This window comes from Salvia hispanica, chromosome 5 (genome assembly GCF_023119035.1).
Source record: "Salvia hispanica cultivar TCC Black 2014 chromosome 5, UniMelb_Shisp_WGS_1.0, whole genome shotgun sequence".
NCBI classification, from domain to species: domain Eukaryota; kingdom Viridiplantae; phylum Streptophyta; class Magnoliopsida; order Lamiales; family Lamiaceae; genus Salvia; species Salvia hispanica.
The window spans coordinates 1416222-1427355 of NC_062969.1; positions in this window are offsets into that span (position 1 = coordinate 1416222).

The following is an 11134-nucleotide window of genomic DNA, read 5'->3' on the forward strand; positions in this document are numbered from 1 at the left end:
TTTTTGTCTCTTAGAATTTCAAAGCTTGAGCACACATATTTATATACTCCTATATTAGTCTGTGATTGGTTGAACATGATCTCATGCTAATTAATTAGTTAAATTTAAGTCATATTTTTAGATCCTTGTCTTAGGGACGCGTCCGTTCCGGTTCCAAAATAATTGCAATTGAAACCGGACAGCTGCCACTTGGTCCGGTTTTTGAATCGTAACCCGTGACTCCTCTTCTGGTTCAAAATCGGCAAATTTTTTGCCGGTTTTGTCCAAAATTTTTGGGCCGGTGATATTGAAAGCCGGTTCGGATATGGCTCTAGTTATATGGAGACCACGATGGGCCCTATTAATTATTTTTATAATTCTTCTATTAATAAAATTTTTAGAATTATCCACATTTTGTGCAATTTATTATGATATATTGATGATCTAAATCACCCAAAAAGATACTTTCAAATAAAATTTTAAAAAGTAACCCGCTAATGTTATTTTCTGCGTCCATCCCCGACTGTGATTATGAAATTAATCAGAATCGGTAGTAACATAGATTTAAATGCAACCTTAATTAGTATGATTGACCTACTGAGTTTGAGATATTGGTATAATAAATCTTTTTGTACTAAGTATAGTAATTAACATATCTTCCTTACATGAACTACATTAGGTGGCATATTCGATTACTATATTATATGATTATGAATATATAATAAAAACTATGTCTATAATTGAGGTTGGGTTATGATAACCAAAACAAGATATATGATTAAATAAATGACAAGTTGTCTAGTTTGAATATATACCTGCAGAACCTTTGTCTTGTTTCTTATGTTATTATCTTTGATCAATAATCATTATCTAAAGCAGCCGCCCACGTGAACTAATCGTGTGTGTTTCATAAATTATGTATTTTTACAGTATGCATTATACATATTTTTGTAACTAATACAAGTTAAGTAACCACTTGAATACATAACATACACTAAGCAAATGTTTTTCTTTCTGAATATTAAATGAAAATATGCATCATATATATTTATACCAACCCCTAAAAAACGCATTTAATGGCAGATTTATGAGCAGAAAATTCGGGAAATAGTCCATTAAGTAATTTTTTTTAGCAATAGTGTTTTACTCTTGTGTGAATCGTATAAGCGTTAAAGCGTTAATAGTGAAAAAGGCTCCTATTTCCATATTTTTGATTACATGGATAAAATTTCCTTTCACTTTATGGGAAAAGATGAAATGATCAATTTTAAGTTTTAGTACTTTATATTAGTTGGTTTCGGTAAGGTAAAAACAAATGTAATATTGGTAGAAAGTGGAAAGTCAATTTTTGGAAGTGGTTGTTTCTTGTTAAGTAACAAGAAGTATTTGGTTTGACTATGACTATTGCAGTCAAGGGGCCTGCATTTAGACTCTAACACACTGGCGGACGCACGTTCAACTGGGGGAGGGCTTAAGCCCCTACCCAAAATATTTTTTTGGATTTTTTCTACTTCGAAATTTTTTAAAAGTTTTAAATTTTATCTCCAGCCCTCACCAGATTAACGTTATTGAAGACCAAATTATCAAAAGTTGAAATGTAAGAGGGGCTGAAATGAATCAAAAAGTTAAAATTTACAGAAAATAAAACGTAAAACAATGGCTTCCAAGATGTATTCGAGGAAGAAGATGACTTGGTAATAATTAATATTATAAACTTCCTTGTTAAATGTGTCAAGATGGGTGTTTTCCTAAAAGAGGCCGATTCATTTATTAGCTGTATTAAATTAAAATAAACGTATAACAACTTTTAAAAGGCTTGGTTTGAAAGAAATATTCAGTTTCTTTAAAAATATGTTTAGTAACTTATAGTTAAATTTTCTTTGGATTTAGGGAGTGTAAACTAAATTTCAATTTAATAATTTAGTTTTCAATTAATGAATTCTAAATTGTTTCTCCTATATAACTCTTTCCAAATAATCGATGCATACTCAATTTTTATTTTCTTAGTGACTTTAATTTATAAATTAAATTTTTAGACGTTTAACAATTTATGGTAATGGACCTTACCTTCAATTAACCTTTTTTCATTCACTTTTTACTACTCTCTCCGTCCCCTATTAATTGTCCACTTTTGTTTTTTTCATCCACCCCGCATTTCACTTTTTACCATAAATGGTAAGTAGGTCACACATTCCACTAACTCATAAAACTAATATACAAAAGTGAGATACTTCATATCCCACTAATTTTTTCAACCCACTTTTATTTACATTTCTTAAAACTCGTGGCGGGATCAAAGTGGACAATTAATGGGGAACGAAGGGAGTATATTTTTTAAACTCGTGCCATGTCACATGTGGACTTATAATCATGAACGAAGGGAGTACATCCGTTTACAACAAAAAGTCTAATTTTTTTATTTTGGCATATTCTCCAAAATTAATATTGTTTCTATTTATAGAAATATTTCCACCATTTTTTCTCCCCTCCTATTGTACTATATCACTGTTTTTCTTTATCTTTTCCAATAACAATAAGCATTAAAACCTGTTTCGTTCGTAGTACTCTTTTTCGTAGATAATGAGAGTATATATAGTGAAGCCCCTACTGACCAAAATTTCTGCGTCCGCCACTGCAGGCAGCAAAGGGTGAGGGAGAGGTCTTTGTTTGGTGATAGGCTTACATGAAACAATCAAATTCAAAATTTTGTAGTTTGGAGATATTCTTGTCTGCTTACTTTTTTTTTAACTGACTTGTATTTATTTTGTTCGTCAGAAATTTATGTGGAAATAAATTTAATAAGCAATTAAATGATTCGATATGTCATCTAGCTAAATCGAAACACATCGTCAAGTAATCGACTTATGAGAATGATGAATACATGATACATCATAGCCATGGTGTATCCAAGATTTTTGTTTTAGGGATGCTATAAACTATGCATAACTCTAATGATTCGAAACTTTAAAATTAGACTAATAATCTTTGTTTTGGCCTTTAATTTGTTCTCTTACTTCTACTATTTAAATTTTAAAATGGATGTTCTTAAATTTGTAAGTTACACTCCCTCCGGTCCTAGCGAAATGACACATTTTCCTATTTTGTCGGTCTTAAATAAGATGACAAATTTCAAATTTTGATAAATAATAAAGTAACATTTTCTTTTAATTAATATACCAAACCTTTTTTTTATCTCCCAAATTGAAATATTCAACTTTCTTTGTTTCTCCGTTTAACACTTAAATCTTAAATACATTGGCCAACAACTTCTAAAATCGTGTATCGATTAAGAATTGTGTTATATTAACCGGGATGGATGACGATAAAAAAAAAAAAAACCCGCGCTTTACAGAAAAGTTAAAATACTACTAGTACTACATTGGAAGATTTTAAAAAATATATAAAAAGTACTACATTCATGTGACCTTTTTGTCCTATTTAGCCGATTAAGCCAACGGCGGCCCAAACTTATGATCCCAATTAATATACGTTTAACATTATTGCCCCAACTCATTCTTGTATCACTAATTCATTATATGCTGCTTTTACTAATTTTCCAATGGTTAGAATATGATTTGCATCCCAACATATATAGTAATAATTGTTTAATGTCTCAATGAAACTAAGTCCCACGTCTAATAGAAGAGACCGGAAATACGGCTAGAATGTATATTGTCCAATAATATATCGAAATCCCCAAAATCTGAAATTATGGGTCAGATAGTTGAAGAAAGAAATTTTCAGATTTTAGATACCCAAAATCTGTATTCAAGTATCAAATTAATACCCATTTATTAATTTGTGATAAATATTTTTATCTTGGAAAGAGCATTATTTATGTTATTTTTGTTAATTTATTATCTCTTCAATATATAATTATGTATTCTCCATTCTATTAACATTTTTATAAATTAATGTAAAAAATGTATCGTAATCTCTTTTGATTTTTGAGTTATGCTAAAATTTTAGTATTTGTTATGAAATTAACAAAACCTTTCAAAAATTCCAACTAAAAGTGACCAATAAAGAAAGTTTCAAGGTTGAAAATTTCCAAAATTTAGTAGGACTTAATGAAACAATCGGACAACGTCGCGAACTCGCACTAGAGCTTGAGCCACATGCATCGACTCCCGTGTACTGGCTTACGACCTCCTTGTCGTCGGACTTGGATTGGTTTGGCCACAACTACATGTCCTTTTAATATGTAGTAAAATTTATCATTTGCAATAAGATTCATATTTATTGCATCTACTTAAGTTACAATTATTCCTTTGAGTTTTTGGTATATCTAAAACTTCTAACAAGAAGTGTGATTCCATCTTTTGCTTTATGATTTAAAATTTCGTTGGAGATATCTGCAATTTATTTATATAAATTGTGAGCATATCTAAAACTACTTATTAGACGTGATGATTCTTTCACCATTTGGGGCGTTAATTTACCTACTAAAATATCAGTAGTCTCTACCAAGGTCCCAACATCACAATTCCATTTTTGTTTAAATTGCGAATTCAGTGTGAAGATGCAAAAAGAGTAGGACTTTAATTTGTTGCTCCTTTAATTTCTAACTCTCGGTTCTCTTTTCTCAGATTCTTTTTAGTTGTGAAAGCTAAGTGAGAATTTAGAAGAGATTGTGGAATAGTATATTATGTATATAAACACTGTAACTGTTGCAATAAATTTGAATTGATTTCAGAATTTATAGTCCCAAATAATTGCACATTGTGGAGGTGAACACGGAAAATGAGCATGAAGGAGTGCCGGCAGAAACAATGGGCTCAAGATTGTTTTATTTAATGTTTATATTAGGCCCAAAGGATTGAACTTGATTTTCAAACTCTTAGGCCCAACATGTACTGTAACTTTTTAAGTATTTTAAATTCCCCAGTGCAATTTAAAAATAAAATATTTTATTTCCCTTAATGGATATGCCCAAATATTATTTCCTTGGATTTCTTTCGTAATATTCGACAATTAGTACTTTGGTCATATTCGAAGTACCAACGAGAAAATGAAATTCTTCTTGATCATCCATAAAACATCTAATACATCTTTAATCAACGTAATGAAACAAACTAACAAAAAGTTTTTGCTAATTATTCGATGTCCTTTTGAGAACCACTAAAGATTGAAAAAATCGGGGAGTTATATTTTAGCTTTCCAATCTTACTGGCATTATATTTTTGATATTTTTACTTTTATTTTTAGGCAAGATTATCATCATTTTCTGATTATAAACTATTTATACGTATATAACATACTCCTATCTCACATATTACCGTTTTAAAGTTAATTTTTACAAATGGACATGAATTAATATTATAACCAAAGAAATTGATACAAAAATGTGGAGTAGTAAATCAAATCAAACCAGCATATTACCATAAAATCTAAATACTATAATAATTAAATTACAAAGCTTTAAGTTTTCTTAATTAATCCGGTCAAAAGAACAATTTATTTTTATGTCAATTGAAATGACCAAAGCCCATCCCATGTTCGGCACCAATGTTTTAAGTCAATACACTTAATATATTGTGACGTGCAAATTTTTTTAGTTATCCCAAACACATGTTGTTGTACCTCAATTGATCAACTCCATAAGTGGGTGCCAACTTATTCTGAAGAAGACAAATTGCGATGCAATACTATTATAACTTAGGCCATGTTTGAAAACTTGCACTCTATATAAAGAAGCAAATTTTGGTGGACGCCCTGCCGCCGCCGCCGCCGCCACCCGTCGTCTGTGGGCCGCCGCCGACGAAATGTCACCCCCTGCTGTGGTAGCGGTTGACGCACTTCCTCCGCTGCAACAGCAGGGGGTGACACTCCAATTGCGGAGGGCCGCAAAGGATGGGTGGCGGTGGACGTGAATGCGCAGCTCCTACTCCGAGGTTGCAAAGGGAGAGGGTATTGAGGAGAATTATGAGAAGATAATTCATTGTGATATGTGGAGGATGATGCTATGTAAAAATCACTATCTATTTACTTCTTTATATAAGAGTGCAAGTTTTCAAAAATTATGAATCTCGTGACTCTTTTTCACCATTTCTCATAGTTTAAGTTGTACTAGTATTGCTTCGCAATTTGTCTACTTCAGAATAAGTTGGCACGGGCACCCCACTTATGTTGTACACTACAAAAAATTAAAGTGTGGCCCAAAATTTTAAATAATTTACAGCACAATTAATTTTCACCTACCTGAGCTAGCCGGCCCAAAATTCGGTCAAGTCACTTTTCATGGCAATTTTTTTGTAATGCATGTGATGCATGCGATGGGTTTCCAAGGCTTTTTCTAGCTGAAGTCTATTTCATTTCTAATTTGGTAATTTATAAAATAGAAAATCGGTGAATGGTAATCATCATGCCATTGACTAGTTCCTAATCATAAACAAATAAATATAATTAAATTATCAATTTAATAATATTATATATAACTCCTAACGTGGTTGATTTTTCACAAATTCAAAATGGAAATTTTCCTTCATTTCTCTCTAATTCCTATCATAACATATAAGTTTTTTCCATTCTTTTCTTATATATAGCTCATGTTTTTAAAAAGTTTAATTCCATTTTTTTGCTTTATGAGATTTTAAAATTTCGTTAGAGATATCTGTATCTTATTTATATAAATTGTGAGCATATCTAAAACTAGATATTAGACTTGATGAAGTGTGAGGATTCAGAAAGAGTCGGACTTTAATTTGCTGCTCCTTTTATTTCTAACACTCGGTTCTCTTTTTTAGATTTTTTTTGGTTGTGAAAGCTAAGTGAGAATTTAGAAGAGATTGTGGAATATTTTAATTGTCGTAACAAATTTGAATAGATTTCAGAATTTATAGTCCCAGATAATTGCACATTTTGGAGGTGAAGGAACATGAGCCTGAAGGAGCGCTGGAAAAAACAATGGGCTCAAGATTGTTTTATTTTCTTGTTTAAATTAGGCCCAAAGGATTGTACTTGATTTTCAAACTCTTAGGCCCAACATGTATTGTACTCCCACCATCCCAGATAATTTGGGACACTTTGACCCGGCACGAGTTTTAAGAAATCTAATAGAAAGTGGGTTGAAAAAGTTTGTGGGATGTGGGTCCTACTTTTAAAATATTAGTTTTATAATAAAATGTGAGTAGGAATGAGTTAGTGGAATATGAGGTCCACTGCCAAAAATGGTAAAAGTAAAGTGGGACAAATTATGTGGGACGACCCGAAATAGAATACTGGGTCGAATTACCTGGGACGGAGGGAGTAACTTTTATGTATTTTAAATTCCCCAGTGCAACTTATTATTTTTTATTTCCCTTAATAGATATGTCCAAATATTATTTCCTTGGATTCCTTCTGTAATATTCGACAATTAGTATTTTGGTGGTATTTTAAGTACTAACGAGAAATTGAAATTCTTCTTGATCATCCATAAAACATCGAATACGTCTTTAATCAACGTAATGAAACAAACTAACAAAAAGTTTTTGCTAAACACTCAGATGTCCTTTCGACTCTGATGTCCTTTCGAGAACCAATAAAGATTGAAAAAATCGGGACGTTACATTTTAGCTTTCCAACTTACTAGCATTATATTTTGATACTTTTACTTTTATTTTCAGGCAAGATTATCATTTTCTAATTATAAACTATTTATCATAATATACGAGTATATGGGTATAACATACTCCAATCTCACATATTACCATTTTTAAGTTAGTTTTTACAAATGGACATGAATTATTATTATAACAAAAGAATCCAACTTAGATATATCAGTATATGATATGAAATTTATGATGCAAACAGAAGGAAAAAGGTGACATACGTAATTAAAGTCCATATACATAAATAATATACAATACCAGCCTCCACCTCCACCTTAAATGGGTAAACAAGTACCCTTGATTGAATAGGAAAAAGAAAAAAGAAAAAAGAAAAGAAGAAAAAGGACCGGTGGATCACGGCAGCGCCGGCAGGACGTCGACGGGTAGGGGCGGAGGCAGAGCGCGCTCTACCACGTGGGCCGCAGGAGGATGACAGCCCGGGGAAGGCGGCTGGCAGGTGATGGGTGGCCGCATGGAGCCCATCGGAAGGGGCTTGACCGGAGGAGGGAATCGGGCGTTGGAGAGGGATGCTATGAAGAGGAAAACCAGGATGAGACGAAGTAACATCATTGTCGATGGTGGGGGTGGTCTGTTAAATCAGACTATCCATATGCACCTAGTTATATACGTGCACCTCCTCATATAATACTAATTTAACTTGCGAATTAAGAATAACTCAGTACATTGCATTTTCAAAATAATATATTGTCATTCACTACAATAATTATTCATGTACTAATTTCATTGACATGACCGCTTCCTAATTACCAATATTGAGCTAAAATACACAAGTCATACTTTAGTACTCTCCATAAAGTTTAAAACCCCATAACATGAAAAACAATTAAATCATGGGGAGGCATCCAATGCTCCATTTTTAAATCTTAACAAACTTTTTGTATGGTAGGTATGTCCTCTTCTCTGTTTGTGTTTGGTCTACTACTCTCCATTGGATATATATGAGATCAAATAGACAACAATAGTTATTTAGCATTTGTATAGATGATAAATTGTGTATAATATAATTTTAATTAAAGTTCATGATCTGACACCCACCCACCATTTGGTGATGCCAATCACAAAAACATTATTTCTTTACTTACTGTTTTTGGTTATCGATCCCTCCATTTCTAAGCCCTATTAAGTAAGTAAACTTTTAGTAAATGTGTGTTCCTTTTTTTTATTTTTTTTATTTACAGCTAGCTCGATGGTGGACTGACTACCCTTATTATCTCCATATCACAATAATTCATGTACTAATTTTATATATACTCCATTAGTAATTGCATGCCTTTCAATGCAATTAAATCATATTTAGTGGCTTGCAAACGCGTCTCCATAGCTGAGTTATAAATAAAATAAAAATAATATGATTTTTAATAACGGTCAAATAAGGTAAAATTGATATTCAAATAGCATTTATAATTAAAATAATAGTAATATGATAGCATTCACATTTTCTTTGATTGAATTCATAAGTTCTCTGCTAATTATGGTGTTAAATTACTTCTGATCATCATTCGAATTATTATGAATATCTAGTCTGATTAAATTTTTTACATTGATTCAATTTATTTAGTTTCCAGCTGACAACGTTTTTGTTTATATTGATTAGTAATTCTTCAACTGGCTAATATTAGAGTAAATGCTTCTCCATTGTACTGAAACGGACCTTACAATTAGTAAAAGCTCTGTAATTCAAACATTAGAGCTGTCATGAGACAAAATGGCTTCATCCCTTGTTTGTGAATGCTAATTTAATTTGAAGATGGAGATGGAGTCTGTAGTCTTATTACATCTTATACCACGTGGAGGCATACCTCTAGTCTCACTCATGCGTCTCTTTCCAGCCAGGCTTTGTGTTGAAAGTAATTAAGTTGGTTTGATAATAAAATAATTTATTACCCATAAATAATGATCATTTAAAAATCAAAATTTAATCATCATATTAGATGCAGTGGAAATATCTTAAGATTCTCTGTTTGTGTTTAGTGCCTATTACTCTCTTCCTTTTCCGGTTGAAAATAAAGTGTGATCACACAATTGACGCATGTGATTTATGTGCTTCCTTTTCCACTTAAGATAAGGTTTCACTATTTTTTATTATTTCCTTCACCAAACTTCTTGTCTTAAGTCTTTTCTCTTCTTTCTTATGAGGTAAACACGTGTTTTTTGTTTTTTGAGTGGCGGTTTTGTCATCCATCTTTTTCACCCACTATCCGCTCGGGATACTCGATAATCCCAAAATTTATCTGATTTTTGTTTAGTATTTTATAATTTTATATTAATATAATTTTAAAATTATCTCGGCCAATAACTCAGATTTCAATATATAATGTTATTGTCTTGTTTCTTGTATTATGAGTAAAGCGTATTTTTTAGCATACAAATACCAATATTATATATGCAGTAGCGTATGTATTCTATTAATTAATACATTAGCATATACTACACAAACATATGCATTATAAATACAGTAGCATATACATTACTTATAAACTCAATGTCTAATGATTTGTAGTCTTTTTTATGTTTATAATTAAAAATGCATCAAAATACTAACATTATTAATGGATAATGCAAATAATAATATAAAAAAAAATTCAAAACAAATCAAAAAAATCCGGGTTAGGTCGGGTACCCGCCGTGTCGGGTGCGGAATATCCGACTCGGGTATCGAGTAATACCCGACACAGTGCAAGGCGGATATCGGGACAACAATTTCGGCCGAAATCGGGTGCGGATACCCGGCTCGTCGGATGCGGGTACCTGTTTCGACAGCCCTATGTGTGACGTGTGTGTGTGTGTGTGAATATTTGGAATTCCACTACTTTGATATGGAATTCCAATTGTGGAATTGAAGATTTTACTAATATCAAACACTTGATTTGGAATTGAAGGTTTCAATTTCAACTCCATACCTCCAATTCCGTGTACCAAACAAAGCCTAATTGCATTGATCAAATTGCAAAGACGCTATGGAAATGCATCTTTGCGGCGGTGAAGTTGAAGTCATTGATGAGAGGAGAGGGCCACCAATATTCATAACCAGTTTTGCTCTAATAATAATTGACAATTTCTCTATCTATCAACAATCTCAAATAAAAGATCATGTGTATGTGTAGTAAAAGTATTTGAATTTTTTTTATAAATTATCAACAATTTATATTGTCTTCGTATTTCCAAAGCAATATTTATTGTGATTTAATTTCACGATCAATACACTTCCTATATCATATGACATTAATTTCCCCTTTAATTTTGATCTCGTCATAATTATTTCAAATAATGATCATTTACAAGCTCAAATTCATCTTCTTTCATATATATACAATTAAAGTTATGTATATAGTCGAGCATTTTAACTAGAACGAGGCACACTTCATACTCTATTCATATGTTGGAGACTTACTGGTTAATACTTAATAGCAATGATTGAATTAGTTCAAATACACTCTGTTTCCATAAATCTAGGAGTACAGCCATCACTAAAGTCGGCTATTGTGTTTTGTGTAACACATTTTTTGAATTCAATCTAACATACTACATTATCTATTTATTTA